This window comes from Protomyctophum bolini (assembly GCF_963924005.1).
Source record: "Protomyctophum bolini genome assembly, chromosome: 15".
Taxonomy (NCBI): Eukaryota; Metazoa; Chordata; class Actinopteri; order Myctophiformes; family Myctophidae; genus Protomyctophum; species Protomyctophum bolini.
Window position 1 is genome coordinate 34,176,523 of NC_137876.1, and position 23,265 is coordinate 34,199,787.

Sequence of the window (23,265 nt, forward strand, 5' to 3'; positions counted from 1 at the left end):
CCCTTCACACACAGATATGCACCCTTCCCAACTAGCCCTTCACACACAGATATGCACTCTTCCCAACTAGCCCTTCACACACAGATATGCACCCTTCCCAACTAGCCCTTCACACACAGATATGCACCCTTCCCAACTAGCCCTTCACACACAGATATGCACCCTTCCCAACTAGCCCTTCACACAGATATGCACCCTTCCCAACTAGCCCTTCACACACAGATATGCACCCTTCCCAACTAGCCCTTCCCATTCGCAACCAGGCTATTCCTCACACACAATTGGTGACGGCCCCTTCTGTGACACACAGAACTGCTTCGCCCCATGTCATGCGTCACATTCCAAGAGGACAGCACTGCCCGGCTTTCCTTGGTGGTGGGAAATATTGTTCGGTGCTGGCATTGCCTAGGAGGGACAATAATTTACGATTACGATCTATACGTAACTCGAGCCGCGTAAGTCGGCTCTAACGGCCTTCGCAACGTTCGGCTCGCTAGCCGATGCCTCTTGTTGTTCAAGCCCGCCAGGGACGGTTCGCCTCTGGCATTGCAACAGTTTTTTGCCCAACTACTGACTTTTCTCACCAAGTAGGCCGAGTGGCATAAAAAAATACATCAAACTATGCCTAAACCCAACCTTAAAGAAACTGCGATGAGAAGGATTCAATCCCGAGGCAATGGGATAGAAAAGCTGTGCCATCAGGGCAACAGGAGAAGAGAAGAGATGGAGCTCCTTCATTTTGATTGATAACGAGCACCTTATCGATCAGGCCAGGTTCTTATCAAGCCCACTATCGAGCATTTTCAATTATTTTGTGGAAAGACGGGAGACAATAAAGTCTGAACAGAACCAGTATCTTTTACTAGGGCTTTCAAATACAATACTTTTATAACAGACGGAAGGCAATTGACCTTTTTACCAATAAAATAATATTAAAGAAACTTTTAACTGCATGGTTAATATATGTACCGTCACTTTAAAAGCGTAATTTTGTTTACCCGGACAGTGCTGGTTGGCAGGTATCAACTATCAATACACTTTTAGACCGAAATGTTTGTGTCAGCATGAATGATTACATATATTTCTTGATCGCCTCTTGTCTTGATTGTTTAAACATGACACCATGGGCCGATATGCTCGATATGTATCGGTTATGGAGCTCCATCCCTAATGATCGGAGAGAGGACAGCAGGAGAGAAGGGCAGGCGAGGGGCGGGGCAGGAGAACATGGACAGGGGAGAAAGAGGGGAGTGGGGTGAGGAAGGAGGGGCTGGGATGGAGAGAAATGTGTGGAATTCTAATTGTGTTATTCCTCCAGAACAAACATTAGTCCTGCCTCTCATACCACAGACAGAGAGCAAGAGAGGGGTGGTGTTGTGGGGGACAGAAGCTTAAGTTCTACCCTCTCCTATTCACCCTGGTGCTTTATGACAGCAGGGCATTCTGCTCTGCATGCTGGAGCGCATATGAAGCTGTCAGGAACAGTGCATTTGCTGTTAGCTGCAATACGAGCACAGCTAGCTCCAGCAGATGTGTGCGTCTGCCAGCGAGCCCTCCCTCCTGCAGCTGTAGGGCTGTGGGCTGGCCGTGTGTGTGTGTGTGTGTGTGTGTGTGTGTGTGTGTGTGTGTGTGTGATTGGGCAGGGGGCCAGCAGGCAGTAAACCCACAGCAGAGGCCCTGACTGTCCAAACCCTGCCACGTCGCCGCTCGCTCACTCTAGGAGAGGAATCTAGGGTCCAATGTGGGCCAGAAAACTGGTGAAATAATGTGAGGCTCGCCTTGCATCACTGTGAGTGTGAGTATAAACAGTGAGAAAGCAACAGTCAAACACAGAGAGACAAAGTGACTCTGAGACACACTCAAGTTTGAGATACTGTTGTTTTCACGGACCCAGACACCCAGACTCTCTCTTTTCTCTGTCTTTCTCTCTCCAACTGAGAGAGCCTTTGATTTAAAGATGTTTGTGGTGGGGTCCCATTCCCACCCCCCCCCCCCCCCACACACACACACACACACACGCACACACATAAAAAGGCAAGCTACCACACACACCCACACACAATGATAGGGCGGAAGCGGCGTGACTTAAACGAGAGTCATAATGACCGCGTCCTCTGAGCAGACGCCGGGCTCCGTATTGTCCACCACAGCTCCATCTGAACAGACCAGCATCGTGTAATGACGTGTAATGACCATCATCACCATCACCATCCTCGCCAGCGTTCGCTTTGACACTCCTGATCAAGGCTCATTAGAAGTGAGAAGGCTATACACAAATACCCAATGTAATGATAGATTCCACATTTTGGTGGATGCTCCAAAATGTGTTCAGGTGCTCCTTAATTTTTTTAATTGGTAACACCAGTGCTACCAAGTAAAAAGGTAAAATTCGAGCCCTGCCGGTTCCATTCTTTTTGCTGTTTTCACGTCTCTCCACAATATAATAGAAAAAGCTCAATAGTGGATCGATAAGCAGGATCGATAGATGCATCAGTAGGTGCGTTTCCATTAAGCCATTTAAAAAATAGGAAGCGCATTTTCATAAATAGAAAAAAAGAAAAGAGCACTTTGTCCTGTTTCCATCCACTGATAAAATGTGATTCTTGGGAGATTTGAAATACGGTAAATTCATGAAATAAGTGTTGCTATTTTGCCAGTCAAGTGAAACACATATTATTTTACGTTTATTTAACTTTTTGACGTTCTTTTAGGCTATGGAAAAATATTACACACTGCCTGGTTGGCGATTGGGCTGCAAGTCTTCTAGCTGTACAGTGTCTTTCAATTCGGCTGACTGTTAAATAGGCATGTGTTAACAGGCACAGATATATGTAAATAAATAATTGTACGTACTATAGGGACGAGGTACCCCTCCGACTTTTAATGGCTCAATATGTGAATGGAAGCGATGGCTGTCCGGTGAATTTCAATGTTCAATGCTATCTAATTCAAAACCTATTCTGCAAGTGTTTCCGTAACCCATTTGCGCATTTCACTTGTTTCGATATAGCCCCAAAATCCACCCCCATGCACAAAAGTGTTTTTGCGAGAAAAATAAAGTGTTTCAATTCAGGAATTTAAGCACAACATCCAAAATGCGCTAAAAACACCTTGATAGAAACGCACCAAGTGACACCATCATTATCATCATCCTACCTTTTTATGTTTGTTTGGTTTTTTACCATTTTGTGTGTAATGTATGTTTAGTAGAGAAAGAGAGAGACACAGACAGAGAGAGAGAGAATGGCAGACAGAGGAAGTGGCTAGTCTCCCACAGGCACATGAAAATGACTCATTCTTCTTCATGGCAACGTTTCCAGATTTTTCTTCTCCTTTTTTCTCTCTCTCTCTTAAAGTCATTTTCATACCTCCTCCTCCTCCTCCTCCTCCTCCTCAGTGGCGGTGAGTAATGAAGGCTAGGGTAGGCTTAGGCTGTGCATTACCACATTTTATGCTGGGTATTTTTCAAATTATATATAATACAGTATGTGTGCAACATTATATAGGCTATATTGTGTGTGTGTGTGTGTGTGTACATTAAACATCCAATGGTAATTCCGAAGGGTGGAATTAGTCCGAACGGTCGGACTAGTGCTCTAAACATGCGCTGCTCCCGTGCTTGCAGTTATGGTTTGTTTAGAATACAGCATACAGCAAAGAAGCAGTGCTCAGCTTCCCCTGCAGACATTTTCAGAGAACCATGCAGTGGCAAAATTACTCATTTTTATGCCATTTTGTGGGAAAACATAAATACAAATTCCGCACGGCCTCGCATGAGATTTCCACCCTGCGCAATAGCCTCTCCTCTCTAAAAAACCTCTGCTCCTCCTCCTCCTCTACCGCCACAGACAATACCATCCTTCAGATCCAGGAGAGGCCGGGGCCTGAGCGCTTTGCAGCCCGAAGACAAGCACCAGAGCCTGGGGAGAGGCCGGGGCCTGAGCGCTTTGCAGCCCGGAGACAAGCACCAGAGCCTGGGGAGAGGCCGGGGCCTGAGCGCTTTGCAGCCCGGAGACAAGCACCAGAGCCTGGGGAGAGGCCGGGGCCTGAGCGCTTTGCAGCCCGAAGACAAGCACCAGAGCCTGGGGAGAGGCCGGGGCCTGAGCGCTTTGCAGCCCGGAGACAAGCACCAGAGCCTGGGGAGAGGCCGGGGCCTGAGCGCTTTGCAGCCCGGAGACAAGCACCAGAGCCTGGGGAGAGGCCGGGGCCTGAGCGCTTTGCAGCCCGGAGACAAGCACCAGAGCCTGGGGAGAGGCCGGGGCCTGAGCGCTTTGCAGCCCGAAGACAAGCACCAGAGCCTGGGGAGAGGCCGGGGCCTGAGCGCTTTGCAGCCCGGAGACAAGCACCAGAGCCTGGGGAGAGGCCGGGGCCTGAGCGCTTTGCAGCCCGGAGACAAGCACCAGAGCCTGGAGAGAGCTCAGGGAAAAAACCCTCCCTAACACCCTGGATCTCAGGAGCTCTGTCTGGCCACGCACAGACACACACAAAGATGCATCGCACAAAGCCAGTGACCCGAGGAATGAGCCAGGATGTCACGCATTGTCACGGTCATACACCAAAGCAGGTATAAGACAGCTATATATTCACTGATTAACTAAACTTAATTAGCTTAAAAGTTATAAATTCATACCCATTTACAGACTGCTGATTGCAAAAGAAGACAAATAAGGTATTTTTAGCATAGGACTCACAGCAATCCAAACATCAGACAGGCAGGTGTGAGCAAGTAGGATATGTCATACAGGTCATAGTGGGCGATATGGACAATACAAATATCATATCAATATCAAAATCAATATAATTAATTTATAATTAACCATAATTTAAAAAAAAATCCAACAGAGAAAATAGCAGATCTACAAGCTCTACAATGAGTCGCGATGCAATGCGATGATTTGTAGGTCAGCATTTTGTTTTATTATTGAAAATGTGAGGCTGCTGCTAGGAGCTCCAAGAAGCTCCAGTGCTATATCCATATATGTTTGTAAGTGTCGAGGCTCCAACTTGCTCTGAGTTTTTAAGAAAGTTGATGTATACATTTATGTGCAGAGCAACGGAGTCATAAAATGACATCATTACTGCTTTGACTGACCCTGTATACATGTTTTTTTTTCCTACTGTAAGTGATTTATACTGTTTTGTATTTATTTTATTCTTCTGTGATATGGATCTCCCTGGGTCTGAACTCTGAAATAAAGCATTGATTGATTGATTGTTTGACCTTTAAGCCTTTACGTTGTTATACCATCAAAACTAGGAGCGCCTCGGGCATCCGTGTCATTTTAAGTGCTTTTTTTCCCTACGTTTATCTGAAAACTTAGCCGTAGGTTAGAATTTAGAAGACAAACTAAAAAAAAGTCTAAATGAGTTAAGTGAATAAATGCTGTAAAAGAGAGCACTTACTGTATGCCATATCACAATATTATGATATCCCAAATTGCCAGACAAAATATGGGATGGAGATAGTTGTTTTTATAGATATCGATACCATTATCTAGATACTGCTGACCCTTATATTACCCATATATTATAGATACTTTTCTATTATTTGGTGGACAGAAGAGACGACAATAGATTCTTAACTAAATTGTATTTTTTATTTTTTTCTGAACTTGAATGAAGTTGTCATTTCCATGTCTCTGCAACTTCAAAACGGGGTCCGTAATAGAATCAGGTTTACAAAAAAAGAATTATTAAAAAAAGAATCAGATTTCGATCTCCATCTCTAGACGATCTAGTCTAATATCACGATAGACGAGAACTATGAAATCTAGGGCATTTTATTTATATGATGGTCTGCTCCAGAAATCTAGACAGGTTATTTCCTTGTCATTTCTCAGTGTCACCATGGTGATAGCAGGAGGCAATGAAGTAGACTTGTGAACTCAAGTCAGGTTCAAACACTCCTCCTCTCCCGTTACACAATTACACACACGCGTGCGCGCGCACACACGGCACCGCACGTCCAATGACGGGCGCGATGGGTGGTTCCGTGACAGGCATTACACATGCATCAATAAAGTCAATGACTTTCATTTATAAGTCAGGCCTAATGATATTATTGGAGAGCAGTGTTACACGGCCTGGCCTCAGTGTCCAGACTCGTTACCAAGCCTCACCTCATTGCTATTCCATCTCCTCTTTTCATCCCCACCCTGCTGCTTCTCTCCCTCTGGCTTTGTTTAAAACCACATCACATGCCTTATACCAGTGGTTCCCAAACTGTTTAACACCACATCACATGCCTTATACCAGTGGTTCCCAAACTGTTTAACACCACATCACATGCCTTATACCAGTGGTTCCCAAACTGTTTAAAACCACATCACATGCCTTATAACAGTGGTTCCCAAACTGTTTAAAACCACATCACATGCCTTATACCAGTGGTTCCCAAACTGTTTAAAACCACATCACATGCCTTATACCAGTGGTTCCCAAACTGTTTAACACCACATCACATGCCTTATAACAGTGGTTCCCAAACTGTTTAACACCACATCACATGCCTTATAACAGTGGTTCCCAAACTGTTTAAAACCACATCACATGCCTTATACCAGTGGTTCCCAAACTGTTTAAAACCACATCACATGCCTTATACCAGTGGTTCCCAAACTGTTTAAAACCACATCACATGCCTTATACCAGTGGTTCCCAAACTGTTTAAAACCACATCACATGCCTTATACCAGTGGTTCCCAAACTGTTTAACACCACATCACATGCCTTATACCAGTGGTTCCCAAACTGTTTAACACCACATCACATGCCTTATACCAGTGGTTCCCAAACTGTTTAAAACCACATCACATGCCTTATACCAGTGGTTCCCAAACTGTTTAACACCACATCACATGCCTTATACCAGTGGTTCCCAAACTGTTTAACACCACATGCCTTATACCAGTGGTTCCCAAACTGTTTAAAACCACATCACATGCCTTATACCAGTGGTTCCCAAACTGTTTAACACCACATGCCTTATACCAGTGGTTCCCAAACTGTTTAACACCACATCACATGCCTTATACCAGTGGTTCCCAAACTGTTTAACACCACATGCCTTATACCAGTGGTTCCCAAACTGTTTAAAACCACATCACATGCCTTATACCAGTGGTTCCCAAACTGTTTAAAACCACATCACATGCCTTATACCAGTGGTTCCCAAACTGTTTAAAACCACATCACATGCCTTATACCAATGGTTCCCAAACTTTTACATGTCAAGAACCCCCAGATCGACATTTATTAGCCCGCGGACCCCCATCAGAAAATATATTACAGAGACCAGTGATTCTGAACCTGTTTAATTTCAAGGACCCCCAGTTTGACATGAATATTGGTCTACAGACCCCCATTTAATGGCATTGCCATTGACCCCAATTTATATCGTAAAATCAAAGTTAATTTAACTCTGAGAGTGTACAAATGGAACCAAATGGACCCATTAGGGTCCGTTTGGTTCCATTTGTACACTCTCAGAGTTACAGATCCATAATGGTCCATTTGGTTCCTAACTATACCATTTAGCTGGGCTGGGGACCCCCTGGAACTCCCTGAAGTACCCTTGGGGGTCCCCGGACCCCACTTTGGGAAACACTGCTTCATGCAGTGTGGTTTAAACAACATGATTATGATAAATGTTACGATAACATAACACCTACAACTTGTAGATTGGATATTGGGGTTCATGTGGTTATTAATAAGGATGGCCAGACAGGATGAAGCAGACAGCTGCATATGACACGCGACAGACAGTGCTCCACAGCCAGATTGGACTCCAGGACATTGTGATTATGTGGTCGGTGTGCTGGTCAGTTGAGCCACGAGAACGAACACACACACACACACACACTCTCTCTCTTATCATCACCTCTCTCTCCATACCGTCCTCTTCCCTTCTCTCCTCGGGCCCCACTGCTATCCCCCCTGCTCCTCTCTAGACCACCACCCCCTAGCCCTGCTTCCTAAACAACCCGCAACAGTCATCAAAAGACAGCCGCCCATTCAGAAGAGTTTGGGTTAGGGGTGGTAGAGATTGGGAAAGCATGGGGGTTTTGCGTGCGTGTGTGTGTGTGTGTGTGTGTGTGTGTGTGTGTGTGTGTGTGTGTGTGTGTGTGTGTGTGAGATAGAGAGAGAGAGAGAGAGAGACACAGACACAGAGAGAGAGAGAGACAGAGAGGTGGGGGTGTGGGGTTCTCTCGTTCCCGCTAAATTGTCCCACATGGTTGAGCGTGCTTAGTTTAAACAAACACGGCCACTTCCTTCTCGCTGAGCACACATACACACAGCAGCATGTGCATAGCATATACACACAGAAAAATCACATGAGCACTCATAAACACAGGATCACACACACACACACACACCCTGTAGCGGTTAGCATACAATGCTTTCACAGCTCTCGTGCAGCCTGTCAGTAACAGTACAGTGGAGCAGATTCTAATACGCAACAGTGCCATGGAAAACTGGATCCAATCCTTATGAAGTTAGAATTATTACATGGTGCTGCTATACAGTGGCCGATTGGCAGTTTCAACGAGCTGAAATATACAACTTGTTAAGGTCGTTGACTCGCTACTGTACAATTCATTCACAATAAACATTGGACTGGAGTTAATGAGTCCTTGGTGAGCAACCCCCAAAACCCTGACCCAAACCACAGGACACTGTGTGTGTATGTGCATGCACAAAGACCAGCATAGTCCATGTCTAAGAGAATTCCAACACGAGAAATTGAGAATGTTGTTGATGTCTTATTCATTCAGGTTGTAAAAAATAAATCATGGTTCATGTTCCATTATCACACCTTATATACAAATTTATATTTTATATTGCTATAAAAGCTAATATATAAAGACGTGTGTGGTAAAACTATAATGTTGCTTGTGCATGGAATCAAATGTTACAGGTGCATACAGAAATGCTTGTTATGAAATCATCTTGTGCTGGCCCCATCCTTGAATGTAGCATTTTGAGGATATTTAGTTAATCAAAAAGTTTAAAAAGAACATTGTATCAGGACTCAGGAGGCAGACACAGTAAATCTACATTTGAACGAGAGCTTATTCATCATTCAAGGTCTCTTCTTAGAACAGAGAGAAACAATGTGTTATTTAAGGCATGTGAAACAGAGAGATGTTTTCCATCCAAAAGACTGAAGAGGAAAGATGACAGTGAAAACATAACATTCAAAGAATGGAAATAGAACTTTGCATTCATTCTATGCCGTTTTCATCAATGCAAAGCCATTGCTGTCCATATCCTACCTACAGTATATGGATTTACAAAATAACTTGCTGGGCCAGATTATTCCTGGCAGGCCAGTTCTGGCCCCTGGGCCACCTGTTGCCTAACACTGTCAGACCGAATACAGGATAACCAAGTGAAATTGGAAGTGATGAAAACAAAAGATACGTGAAAAAACTAAACAAAAAGGAGGAACACTATATTTAAGGTGATAACAGGGTTCTCTCTCTTGACTGGATAAAATTAGTGACCCACTTGAAAATGTATTTTGTGTTCATTAAAGAGCAGGAGAGACAGCCCTTTTCAAACACTACTTAGCAACAATTACGCCATAACAACACTTATGCCATAACATGATATTACATATTGAAAATCCCAATAGAAATATGTAATATTACAAGCTCCCTGATGACATCAGGGATGTCCATCCCTGATGAAGTCACGAGGCATGACCTATATGATCATGCCCTGGGTGACCAACTGACTGACTGTCTCACGGGAAATGTCATAGTAAATGTGACCTGCAGTCGCAATTAAGACAACTAGCTGAGTCGATAAGATAGATCAACTCCCCCTTTTTACGCGTGCATGCGCATGGCATGAATGGACACACATGCACACAAACAACACCCCTGACCCCTCCCCCGATACCACTGAGAACATTAGGATCACTAGTTTTATGGACCATGAAAAGCTTGCACATTGGGTGGTTGACTCTGACTGTGTGTGTGCGTGTGTGCGACTATGCGTGCGTGCGTGGAGAAGGAAAGAGAGACTATTTAGTCACACCTACATGGGAAATCTGTCTCCTCTCTCACAGACAAGACAACAACTAGCCCCCAGGAGATTCCTCTCTCTCTAGAGCAAAGGATTCCTGAATGGATCATACAGTCCTCTAAATGCCTAGTCTCCCTTAGGTCATCTATGGCTGATTCCCACGGCTCATTGGGGTGTGTGTGTGTGTGTGTGTGCGCGTGCGTGTCTAGGGCAGTGGTACAGCCCGGGACAAAAGCATAGCTCATTGGGGTGTGTGTGTGTGTGTGTGTGTGTGCGTGTGCGTGCGTGTGCGTGCGTGTCTAGGGCAGTGGTGGCTCATTGGGGTGTGTGTGTGTGTGCGTGTCTAGGGCAGTGGTACAACCCGGGACAAAAGCGGGGTAGTGGTGTTAATCCATTACAATAATATGGAATTAGTCAAAGATCGACAGCACAGACAACTTCTGGGAATGAGAGCCAGTGGAAAGTGTAGGTACACAGTGCACACACACACACACACACACACACACGCACACGCACACACACACACACACACTTCCAACACCCCTCCCCACAGCCAAGGGTCACAGGGTCACATTCCTCCTCCTCAATCAGCCTCAGGATTTCACACACCGGACCAGGGGTGCCAGTGTTTGTGTGTGTAGCCTCTAGTAGCCCGAGTTAACTTGGTTGTGCGGTAGTGTCATGCACAGAAAACAGCCGATCTGCAAGTTCACAATGCTTCGTAACAGATATTTTTTCGGTTTGCAGCATTGGTATGCAACAAGTATAAATCAGGCTTAAGTGTGTGTGTGTGTGTGTGTGTGTGTGTGTGTGTGTGTGTGTGTGTGTGTGTGTGTGTGTGTCTGTGTGTGTGTGTGTGTGTGTGTGTGTGTGTGTGTGTGTGTGTGTCTGTGTGCATGCATGCATGAGTGTGTGTGCCTGCATTTTTGTGTGGTACGGATGTTGCCGGTGATTTGTGTGGGGTCCAACTCGGGGGCAAGGAGAGGGAGACGAGAAACGAAATCCGGCAGAAAAGAAAGAGGAGAAATGACAGGTATGCAGCGAATGGCTTTGGAGGGGTGAAGGGAAGTGCTGCAAGTGTGTCTGCAAGCCCTGGAAGAGAGGGGGATGTGGTGGTAGGAACTAAGGGACAACAATAAAACTTTGCATAAAGAAAAGCTCATCCTCTCCACTGGATAGAGGCAAGCCCCAAGCCCTGATCCCGCATACACACACACACACACGCACACACACATCACCGGCGTATGGTCCATTGGGCAACAAAAGATAGCCTACTGGCAGCCCTTGTGCATGCAATTTTCTGTTTAGTACAGCAAACCACAGCATGCAAGCCACCTTTGTTTTAATTGGCTCCCCAAACCGTTCACACTTCACACCTATCGGCCGGGGATGCGCTGCGCTGCCCCCCCACGCTAATTTGCCCAGTCAATAATTTGATCCACGCTACGCGCCTCACGCACACACAAAACAAAAGTGCTGCCTCTGATCTGGTCCGATCGTCCCATAACAAAACCAGAGCTGCAGATTTAATACCCACTCGCATGCACACAAAAAAAACATGCTCTTGCGCACACAAATGCCACCTGCAAAACAAGTCACAAAAGGAAAACATCAGTACTAGCCAGACTCGGAGCTCTTGAGATAGTAACTCAAACACCGCAGTCTGGCATGAAAACAGACATTAACGACTGGCGGAACTTTCCATGGAGCTGCCAACTAGCGACACCAACACGACTGGCATGCTAATATAGTCACGTAAACTTGAGTCAGTGTGTGTGTGTGTGTGTGTGTGTGTGTGTGTGTGTGTGTGTGTGTGTGTGTGTGTGTGTGTGTAAACAGGTGCCCGCTTGATCCAGCCAGCTGACCGCACACACACACACACACACACACACACACACACACACACACACACACACACACACACACACACACACACACACACACACACACACACACACACACACACACACACACACACACACACACACACACACACACACACACACACACACACACAAAAAACACAATATTTCTATGTTTTATATCCCTGGGAATCATGCATGATGAGTAGGGAGAATTTGTAGACTCTCAGAGTAACATTAACTCTGGGGATGTTTTACTGTGTGCGGGTTGCAGGCTGCTACGCGACCGACCAAAGGACTTCAGTAACTTTGCACAAGCTGCGCACTTAAACTCCTCAGTCATAATACGTGTGCAACCCAACTTCAACATCTGACGATCTTTGGCTCTCGCTGCAAAAATACTCAGTGTTCAGTTCATTTTCTGAGTTACACATTTTTTGTGTATGTATTTCTGTTCCAACTCTTCTTTCTCTGTGTAGCCCAAGTCTTTTTCTGTCTATTTCTTATGCTATACAGTATACAGTACGTCTCTCGATTCTCTGGCCTTCCCTCTCAGAGCCCGGGGGGAGAGACTGTGTTGAGTGATGGGCCCAGAGAAAGAGAGAGGCAAATTCTGAACACAATGAACAATAAGTCGGACAGATCCAACAACTGGAAAAGTGAAACTATTGTAACGATAGAGTCCCATGTCGTATCATGTGCTGCTAACCTTCACGTTTGAAAAAAGAAAAGAACACACATTGCACGCACGGACGCACGCACACACACACACACACACACACACACACACACACACACACGCACTACCAGGATGCATTGCTGGAATGTTCGACTCGTTCTACTTTAACAATGTTATAAGGATTTGGGAATCATGAATGAATGCATACATAGGGGGGAAAACATAAAGACAAGAATGACTCAGTCATAACTGCCAGATGCAGACAGCTCTCGTTTATGAACATCTACAGTATAATCAGTTAGTGTGCCGCAGCCGCAGACTCTGCTTCAGCTCACGGCTTCATGTTGCGGCTGGGTTATGGAGGTATAAAACCCTGAGTATGGGTTTTATGCCGTTCAGGCTATGGGTTTTACAGGTAAGTCTCCCATTGGCTTAGAGTCAGCCTAGAGACGAAGCAGCCAGTCATGACAAAGTGTCCACTACAGAGGTAGTAACAAAATAGTCCAGGTGCTTTTGAAGCACCTGGCAAAAAGTATTTAAGGACAGGATAGAAATGGGGGACGAAAGGGTAGGAGGAGAGGAGGGGGGAAAGAAGCAGGGTGTGGAGAGTGAGGGAGAGGGTGAGAGAGGAGAGTGAAGGAGGGAGGGAGGGGCGTAAAGAGAAGTTGAAAGGACTCTTTCATCTTCTTCTAAATCAACTGTCAACAATGCAGGAAATTATCAAGAGAGGCAAAAAGGGGGATTGAGCTCTCTAGACAGAAAAAGAGAGGCAGGGAAGGAGGAGGGAGGGAGGCAGTGAGTCAAAGAAAAAAGGGAGAGAAGGAGGGTAAACATTACAGCTCCGTGCCAAGCAAACATGAGATGCTGGGATACTTCAACAAAGAGCCACCGTTCATAGGGAGAGAGGGGGGGGAAGAGAGAGAGAAGGTGAGAGAGAGAGAGAGAGAGAGAGAGAGAGAGAGAGAGAGAGAGAGAGAGAGAGAGAGAGAGAGAGAGAGAGAGAGAGAGAGAGAGAGAGAGAGAGAGAGGTGAGAGAGAGAGAGAGAAAGAGAGAAGGTGAGAGAGAGAGAGACAGAGAGAGAGAGAGAGAGAGAGAGAGAGAGAGAGAGAGAGAGAGAGAGAGAGAGAGAGACGGAAGAACAGAGTGCGAGTCAGACAAGCAGACACAGCAACAGAGAGAAAGCTAGGAAAAGGAAACAGAAAGCATCAGTTTGAACCAGTTGTTAATGAACAACCAACAGCACTTTAATATGCAGAGAACAAAGAAAGAGCATTACAGAGACCCAAAGAGGAGCGTGTGAATTAAGGCCTAAAGTAACAACTTGCTAATGCACAAAAACAACAACTTATAGAGCCAGACAGTGTTGTTAAGCCGTGCCTGTTCCTTTGTCCCTTGGTTATATTTTGTTTGTTTTGAAGTCTGTTCTGTGTTTCATATCAGATTCCTTCGGTGGTTGTGCATGCAAACACAAAGCTTGACAAAATGCATCCACGTGCCACCCCTTACAGAGACAACGCACACAATAACAATTACCAACTGCTCCATCACATGACAATTACCGTCTTATTACTCGTGCGCAAAATCCTGAATGTCAATTTAACTCAGAGAGTGTAAAACTGGCCCATAAAGGGTCAGTTTTAGTTTATTCTCAAGGTTAAACTCGTCTACCAAAACAACATCTACAGGTGGTGTACCTCTCCCTTCTCATTGAACACCTGGCCTGTAGGCGTGTGACGATTCACTCAGCTCATGATACTATACATGTATTGGTTAACATGATGATACGAACTACATTATAACAATACTAGTCCATATGCAGAATGCACAGTTGCACACACATCTCAACGTAGCCTGGTGCTAAAAGTCAGCTCACTGTGGTGGAATCTGCAGTTAAAGGGGGTGTAACTGTTTGTTTTTTGTAAGATAGGCCTATTCCAAATGGGAAAATGAGGAGCACGAAGAGTGTGTGTGTGTGTGTGTGTGTGTGTGTGTGTGTGTGTGTGTGTGTGTGTGTGTGTGTGTGTGTGTGTGTGTGTGTGCCCGCACGTGTGTTGGGGTTGCTGACTATGTATGGGGCTGGCGTCATCTGACGGCACCGCAATATTACCACAAACTGTAATATTGTGTTACATTCAGATTGAGGTCAGGAAAATTCCATGTTGAAAGAGATCTGCATGCACTGACCTATCAACAACACACGTGAGTGTGCACATGTGTACACGCACCGCACGTGTGTGTGTAATGGGAGGGACATTCAGATTTTCCATTAGGGATTGCAAATGTAAAAAGGAAAACCTGGTGCAATACACATCGTTGAACCTCAATGTTTTTTTGCAGATTGTCAATTTATGCTGAATGCTCGACTATTATAACATATACCCAGAAAAGGGATGCCAGGGTTCATGTGGTTAAAATATAGGTAATCTGTGGACATGAGCAATGACTGTGATTAATCATTATTTTCTAGGATTAAGCCGAACGTTTTAAAATCTATGTAATCCAGGGGCTTTCCATCCTTTTATTCTTGCCAGAAATTAAACAAAAGAAAACACTCTCCTCCAGTGTTACTCCTAGTGTTTCACCAAGCTAGCACATGAATGCATCCACTGTATTTTCAAAATCACCACCACTCACCTCTACAGTCTACATACATGAAACAAACTGCAGCTTGATATGAAAAATACAGCTTGCTGCAAGACACCTGCCTGCATCTGGAGAATTTCTGATTCAACTTGACCCAGCTAATGGTCATGATGAGCACCCCGGGGGGTAACTGTTAGCTATTGTTTCCTTAGGAGGCAAGATGTAAGGGAGCGGAGGCGCTCCGTCTGAAGCAAACTTGAGCCATCAGAGGCCCCGCCGAGTAAGTCGCCGTACCGCATCAGCCGACTCAGCAATGTCCGAGCTATGCACCGATAAGAGACAGACTCATAAATCATCGCTCAAGTTTATTCTCTTGTCAATCCAATTCTGGATTTAGAATATTTGACCAACGTTCTTGTTCTGAGCCATTTAGTGTCTATGCAGCAGTGAAATTAGCTGAAATTATTTTTTATCACCAACTCAACAGGCAGGCCCGCACAGTAAAATCCTGAGATACACCTGACTCTCTTCAAGTTCACCAATACATATTTTGGGCTTGTCATTGTAGGTGAATGTTTTCACATTTTCAAAAATAGCAAAAATAGCAGAGCTACAAGAAACTATACGTAATTCATAACTTAAGTATTCGTAAGTATACGGCTGGTGAAATTAACACAGGATTTTACTGTGTAATAAGAATTTTGTGTCTCTTATAATGACCTTGTTCAGAACTCTTTTGACTTGTTTTCACTTTCTCACATATACACACAAACACACCCATGCATGCACACTCCCAGTTTCCAGGGCTGCATTGTCTTGACTGTGTAATTCTAGAGCTGCAACAGCTTCTGTTTCTGAGACACACAACGCTGTTCAGTAACATTAGCCCTGGGATAACATGTTCTAGGTTAGCAGACGGTCTCACACAAATAACGCATGCACACAAACATATACACATGTATTATGCACATAAGAGCACGCGCACACACACACACACACACACACACACACACACACACACACACACACAATGACAAGTGTCCTGCCCCTTCCCTGACCCCTTTTCAAACGAAGCATACCTGAATACTTTATTGGGCCAACAGGGAGCTGTAGGAGCCAGTGCTGGTAGAAAGAGGAGATGCCAGATTGTGTCCGAGGTTAGTTAGTTCAGACGGGTGCTTGGCATCACGAGCACTCATGAAACATGGGAACAACTTCCTCATTGCGCTTAGAATAACCTGTCTCAGAATATTGAAGGCATGCAAACATGCAGTGTCACACACACACGCCCAGTTGACCCAGTCTACCTGGGTCAGATAACATTTGAACAGAACGCTTTGTTTTCCTTTTAAGCACTTTCAACCCAGCAGTCCTATTTTGGGTAAGTCAAAATGTGTCAACCTAAATTTAAAAAAATTGCCAATCTACAAGCTCACTTGAATGTGTCACATTGTGAGCTACAAGCTCACAATGCTATATTTCACTACGCAACAATATCGTACAATGATTTATATTAACTCAGGATTAAGTGGCTAATCCGCAAGTGCCAGATGATCTCAATAAAATTAGAAAAAAAAAAATTAATTCACTTCTACTGACCTGCCCAAAAGCACGATAGACAAAAAATATTTTCAAAACATAATTGCCTACAGTCTGCTGACCTTCCATCATTGACACACAAACACAGACCAGAACAACTGAGCTGTATGGACTAGTACCTGTGCAACAACGCTTTAGTATTATAGGCCTTTCACTTGCATAGTGATATCCAACCAATCATGGATTCAAGAGAAACTGAGAAGGGAGAACAAGCTGGGGGGAACAGTGACTAACCTCCTTCTGACTGCATCCATTCTCTATACTGGTACGTTCCATGTTATGTTTAAACCATATCTTGGTCCTCAGTAAACTATAAGATGGTGAGCATGGAACCATTTTAGGCTAACTACTAATTATTGTTGTAGCGATTATTCTATTGATTACTTTTATGATTAAAATCAAGTAATCGTTTATTGGTGGGTGACATGCAGCAAGGGTCCGCCGGGCCAGGGAATTGAACCCGGGCCGGGACTGTCAGAGCCTATGTGGTAACCACTCGATTATCGCTGACCCCTTTTTTATGTTTTGGGTTAAAAATATATAAAAATCTCAACAAATACACTTAATTCTTGTTTTTTCGTATTGATTAGTACGATTAACAGTTGCACCCCTAACCATTCCTGTGTACAGAGCAGAGGAGGGCTCTGTATTGCTATATAATGTAGGCTACCTGTCAATCAGGTCTAAATTATAAGTCTAAACTAGTAGTCAATTGGTTCCATACTTTGTGTATTTTTTTTTCTTTTAAAGCATGGAATCCCCACCAGTGATGTCATCGGCAGGTACATTTACCTACAACTATCCACAGCCTGCCTCTGAAACACAGAGGAAGTAGACAGAATTGGTACATGACATGTCCTAAGCAGGGACGGCTCTGGGGGGAGGGGGGTAAGGGTGGCTTTAGGCCCCTCTAAACAAGCCTATGTAAACCAAGATGCATTAGCCCCCGTCCTCTCTAAATAGCCAGCACCCCCAGTCACATTTTATATAGGTGTAGTGCAGTATAGTGAACATAAAGGACCTATATTATGTATGCAAGTACATTTGTAACAGTAATACATTGATGCGTTACTTTAAATAGAAAAACAAATACGTTATAAAGTGTGCCAATTCTGCCAAAACATCTTCCCTGCGCAAAAGCAAGGGGAAAGCAAGGAATATGCAACATATATTCTATTATTACACACTTTAGTTTTGATATGCACCTTAAAAAGAAGGGAAAATGTGTTTACTAACATCTGAACTGTTCTGCGTACTACATTCTATTCAGTTCTATTAAAATAAAAAAGCAAAAAGAACTAATTCCACTTTTGGCTCCCTGGTCTATAGTCACTTGCTTGAGATTGCATCAGCATGGGTTCAAGTCCCAACTCCCACTGTGTGGCAGTAGCCTACAACAACTTCTCAAGCTAAAGTTTTCCACGAAAAAATGAAAAAAAACAAGTATAATAAATAACATGCTGACTGATCTCTTTGAAAGAAATTATAAAAAATGCGCCATGTCAAACAGGAAGACAAATCAAAATCTAACAATAGTCTCTGACCAACCAATGAACTCTTCAGTTCAAACACATGCCTATATGTTTTGTTTACATTCTCATTAAACACTGAAGCCAAAGAGGCTTAAACTTTTACAGCAGCCTGCAAAGACAAGAAGATATCATGGATATAATGAATAATAATAATAATCGTGCCGTTAGAGACAAGTATCTGGCAACAAGCCTCTGAAACTTATTGAGACTTTAAAATAGGAATACAGGTATTCAGATCAACTAAACCTTATGTTTACATCCACAAGAATTATTAGATTATTATTATTATTATGATTATGATTATGATTATTATTAGATGTGCAGCGCCAGTGCTGTAAACTTTATGGTCAAGCCAACATGCTGGCACGAAAGTTTCATATGTGTTCAGACAATGTCAAAATAGCACTTTTTAAAACCTACTGCACTCCACTCTATACAGCTCACTTGTGGTGCCGATACAGCAAAGCGAAAATGAAAAAACTTCAGGTGGCATATAATGATGCTTTTCGAATATTCCTGAGACTCCCAAGATGGACCAGTGCTAGTGAAATGTTTGTGACCAGTAATGTACCCACATTTCATGCTTTACTGAGGAATTTTATGTATAGATTCATGTGTAGACTGAGGGAATCAAATAATGCACTAATTATGGCCTTAACAGGGATCACACAGAGTGACACAGTCTTCTCCTTCTCCTGTTTCTGGAAACACTGGAGGCAATGTTTATATGTTTTTAATTGACAAGGACTGCCTGGAGTGAAAACAGCCTGTTTCTGTGTTGTTGTTTTTGTATTTACTGTTGTGTTTTTACATTGTTGTTGTTTGTATATGGACCCATTGTGTCTGAAATAAAAGTTTTCAATATACAACTTGTGATGCGACAATAAACTTGAAGTTGAAAAATGCTCCTTGCCATATATCCCAAAACAGAGGGAAGTCATTAATTTGATGCACCTGATGTGAGCTGAAATAACTTGCATAACTTTGTGCCATATGGTCACTGAGGTAGTACAGCAAAAGGACTTTTCTGGGGTGCCCTATTGAACTTGGCAAAGGTCCCCCAGGGAACCCCGGAAGACACTTTGACAGGCCTCAATAAAAAAGTTAATGTAAGTGTCTTCACTAATTATGTGGTGGCATTTGCCCACAACCCTGAGGGATATACAACAATATAGCAGTGCATCTTGACTTGTAAAATATGTTGAATGGATCCTTGCCAAACGACGTCTAAACCAAATTCTCACTGTATTCCCTAATAATCCCTGGCCTTTAAGGCTAGAATTCCTTATCTTCTTTTCCATGGATTTTCATGGACCCACAACACAACTTGTGGAGGAGCACCTTCCTGAACCTATCACAGTAAAATGTAATGTAACTTATGTATAATACAGCTGTAATTCTGACAGAGTAGTGAAGTTACAGATGTAACCAAATGGACCTGTGGGTGCAGGGGGACAAGCATATGCATATACCTGTATAGATCTGTAGGCTACACTGTCAAGAGTTACATTAACAGAGCATTTGGGGAGCATTCCTTTGAGCCATCAAAGACAAGCACACCTCTGGGCTGTAATTTGCGTGGCTGGGCTAAAAAATCACATATCAGCTTCCCGCAGAAAAACTGGATGTCCACATCAGCCTTTCACCGAAGGAATGTCATCTGACGTCATGTATTTAGGATCGGATTTCTCCTCTAGCTCTGAAAAAATGTGGCGTGCGTTGAGCTCTAAGGTTGAGCCCCCCCCCCCCCCCCCCCCCCCATAATGTTCCAATGTGCCCACTGGATCCCCCCCATCACAACAGAGGGATATTTGGCCGGTTTAGTCCAATAACTTCGTCATACTCAGCTCTTGCGCTCCACTGTCGCGTTTAAAATGTGTTTTTTTTTTAATTTATTTTGGGGGGGGGGACGTGGAAGACAGGCCAATCGATCGGTACAACCACGGCACGAGCCCAATGTTTGATTTCCACGTCTGCATCAAAGGGAGGCGAGAGGGAGGGGGACCGAGGGAGGGAGAGAGAGAGAGAGAGAGAGAGAGAGAGAGAGAGCTGTCTTTCCTGCACAAACAGACACGTAGTCGTTTCTGAGCTCTCGGTCGCTCAGAGAGAGAGAGAGAGAGAGAGAGAGAGAGAGAGAGAGAGGCAGATAGACAGACAGACTGGCTGGAATGCTAGGATATGCTGGAGTTGAGAACTCTCCTCGAAAGCCCTCTCGCACCCGTCCGTTACTAACTTGTAACTACACATAATAAAACTGCGTGGAAAGTCATTACAGTCCGTTTCAACAACCTTTTCAGAACAGACACCCAGTGCAATAAAAAGCCGACCGTGCCAATTCAACGATTTCGTAACTCCTGTCAAATCGACTGCCTCAGCATCTTCCACTCCTAAGTTATTTTACAGCTATAAAACATATACATTTCCGTATTTGGAGCAGCTAACACACAACAAACACTCAAACAGTATTCCCAGTATGCAACTCTCAACACAACCACCGTGATTTGCTACATAAACAGTGAAAGAGAAACGATTTTCTTGTGTTGCGCACTCACTCACTGCATCTGTTAGTCCTCTGAGACAAAAACACATTCTTTCCTAAACGGCAGAAATTAGTCCACAAAACACCAACCAAACCCCATTCAGCTTCGAACCAAGCAAGATTTAACTAAATAATCCGTACCGCTTTAGGGTTTTTGTTCCTTGTTGTCGTCCAACGCCGAAATAACACCCAAAAGTTTGTCTTCACCCCGCCGGAGAGGAGCAGTTTTCCTTTCCTTTTTAGTTTGCGCTGGCCAAGTAGCCTAGACTGCCGGCGTCAGCGCTCAACAACTCTTCCAAGTCCCAACTCTCACAACACAAAACTTTTCAAAGGCAACTCACAGCCCTCCGCCGTCTCTCAACGTAATATCAGTAGAAAAGTGGAAAAGAACTCACCTCGCTGCAATAAAAAGAATCTTCAAACAGCAGACGTGGCTGCGCTTTTTTCCAGGGTCGGGTAGTGCCTGTCCCCCTGCCTGCCTGTCTGCTTGCACGGCGCGTCGCGTTCTGTGTGTCTGTGAGATTCCGCCATGTCAATCAAAACGCGACGCACATGGAAGTCAAAGCCCGCCTCCTTTTACCGTAATAATAGCCAATTGCGCACTTCAAAAGCCAAAACAGACAGTGGGCTGTCCACACTCCACAGTGTCCAGTGGTGAGAAAGTATAGCCTGGCTAATAACCCAGACTCAAATCAGGCATTTTTTTTGCCAACGGCTGATTCGGTCTGGCTTATTAGCCAGGCTAGGGAAAGTATTATTTATGTGTCCCTGGGTCTGTCCCTGGGTCTGTCCCTGTACGTGGTCCGAGCATATAGCCTTTGCCCTTTGTTCACCACCAAGTGTCACTATTGCACAGCCTAACACAAAGACAACACAGGCCAGGGAGGAGGGGGCCAGTACAGTACAGTACAGTACAGTACAGTACAGTACAGTACAGTACAGTACAGTACAGTACAGTACAGTACAGTACAGTACCACTGAAACTAGCAGATCTACAAGCTCACAATGCATTGCATCATATGTCATGACAGGGGATCGACTCTATGGTGGCCTGATATTCAAAGGATTTAAAATTGCCTAGACACAGAGGTTTACATTTTAGGGTGTCTGAAAAAACCTTTGCTAGACTACTGCTTTCACGTACTGATTAATGAATGTATGTTAAATAATGCAAGGTTTAATTTGGTAGATGATGAAGGTGAAATGGCGCGGCTCAGTGGGCGTAAATGGTAGAGTTCAGCGGCTTGGGGTGATGGTGATTGGATACTGTAGGGGGATTCCTGTTGTCTTTATTGTTGGGATGGTGCATGGATAGGTGTCAATAGGATTATTCATAGTAATCATTAGCTCTGGTCCATAGCTCTAATGCGTTGCATTTAGAGCTATATGTTACTCTCAACTTCCGGCGCTCGCATGAATGCAGACCAGCCTCTCGTCTTTAGCGTGAATAAAAAGCACGTTTTCGCTACTCACCAAAACATTAGAAAGACTACTTTCCTTAGTGGACGCACTCTGAGCCCCCACGGTACTTTTTGGCCAAAAGGGGATTTTATTTCTACCGGAAAAAAAATACTTTTAGTTACTCCGCTGCGCCCTCTACCGATATTGTCCAGAGAATTGCCTCATAAAGAATATTTTTCCTCCAGTGAAAAAAATCCCTTTCTTGCCAAAAAGTACCGTTTTGTACTTTGTAGTATTGTTATTGTTGTTATATGGGACGGGATTGGGAATGGTGTGTGCGTGTTGTCGTCCGAGCTCAGTGGAGATGGGGGCCGAGGAACAGGGTGGAACTACACACTAACGGTGTGTGCCCCAAGCCCCCAGTAAGGCTATCCAATTAACGTTGAAGATGCCACTACCTACTGGCGAAATGTGGAATTGCAGCACTTTAATGGAAGTGGACGTTCATGACAGACCTCAAAATTGAGGTCCGGGGCTAGGCTAAACTTCCGCTCACTCGAACCATTGAGTTTAATGAGTTATAATAATTATACTTCCGGGGGGGGCGGGGCTAACGCTCCAGTTCGGTCTCTATCCTTCTTTATATACTCTATGGTCATGGTGTGTGCAGAGTGTAGTATGTGTATGAATTTGCCCCCTCAAATTAAGTGTTACCACTTTGCACTCAAGTCCCGGCGTCGAGTCTCAAGAGTCCCAACTTGGGATGTGTGCCTATTTTTTTAAATTGAGACTTGGACTGGATTTAAAACAAGACTTAAGGCCTATTCATAGTCTGGCTTTTCGGTGGTGAGGTGACAACCGCAATTACGTTAATACCGTCAACAGGGGGTCTGGATTCATTCATTCATTACATCAATAGTATAGGAAATAGGGTTTTAACAGCAGATCGCAGATGAAAATTGGATGAGTGGGGAGTCAATGGAAGGTATTGCAACTCTAGATTCATCCCATTATTAAAAAAAATATTTTTGAAGATG

At 44.2% G+C, this 23,265-nt stretch overlaps 1 protein-coding gene across 2 annotated transcripts in view; it reads right to left on the reverse strand.

Annotated features, from left to right (window-relative positions):
- fndc3ba (fibronectin type III domain containing 3Ba) overlaps positions 1 to 21,418 on the reverse strand; it is a 147,311-nt gene extending 125,893 nt beyond the window's left edge. Inside the window, exon 1 of one of the 2 annotated variants that reach the window (XM_080783955.1) lies at positions 21,223 to 21,418. The gene's annotated coding sequence lies outside the window, so the exon portion shown is untranslated. Of the gene's footprint in view, positions 1 to 20,968; positions 21,110 to 21,222 lie in introns of those variants that run through there. The other variant, XM_080783956.1, reaches the window with a different exon arrangement.
- Positions 21,419 to 23,265: the final 1,847 nt, after the last annotated feature.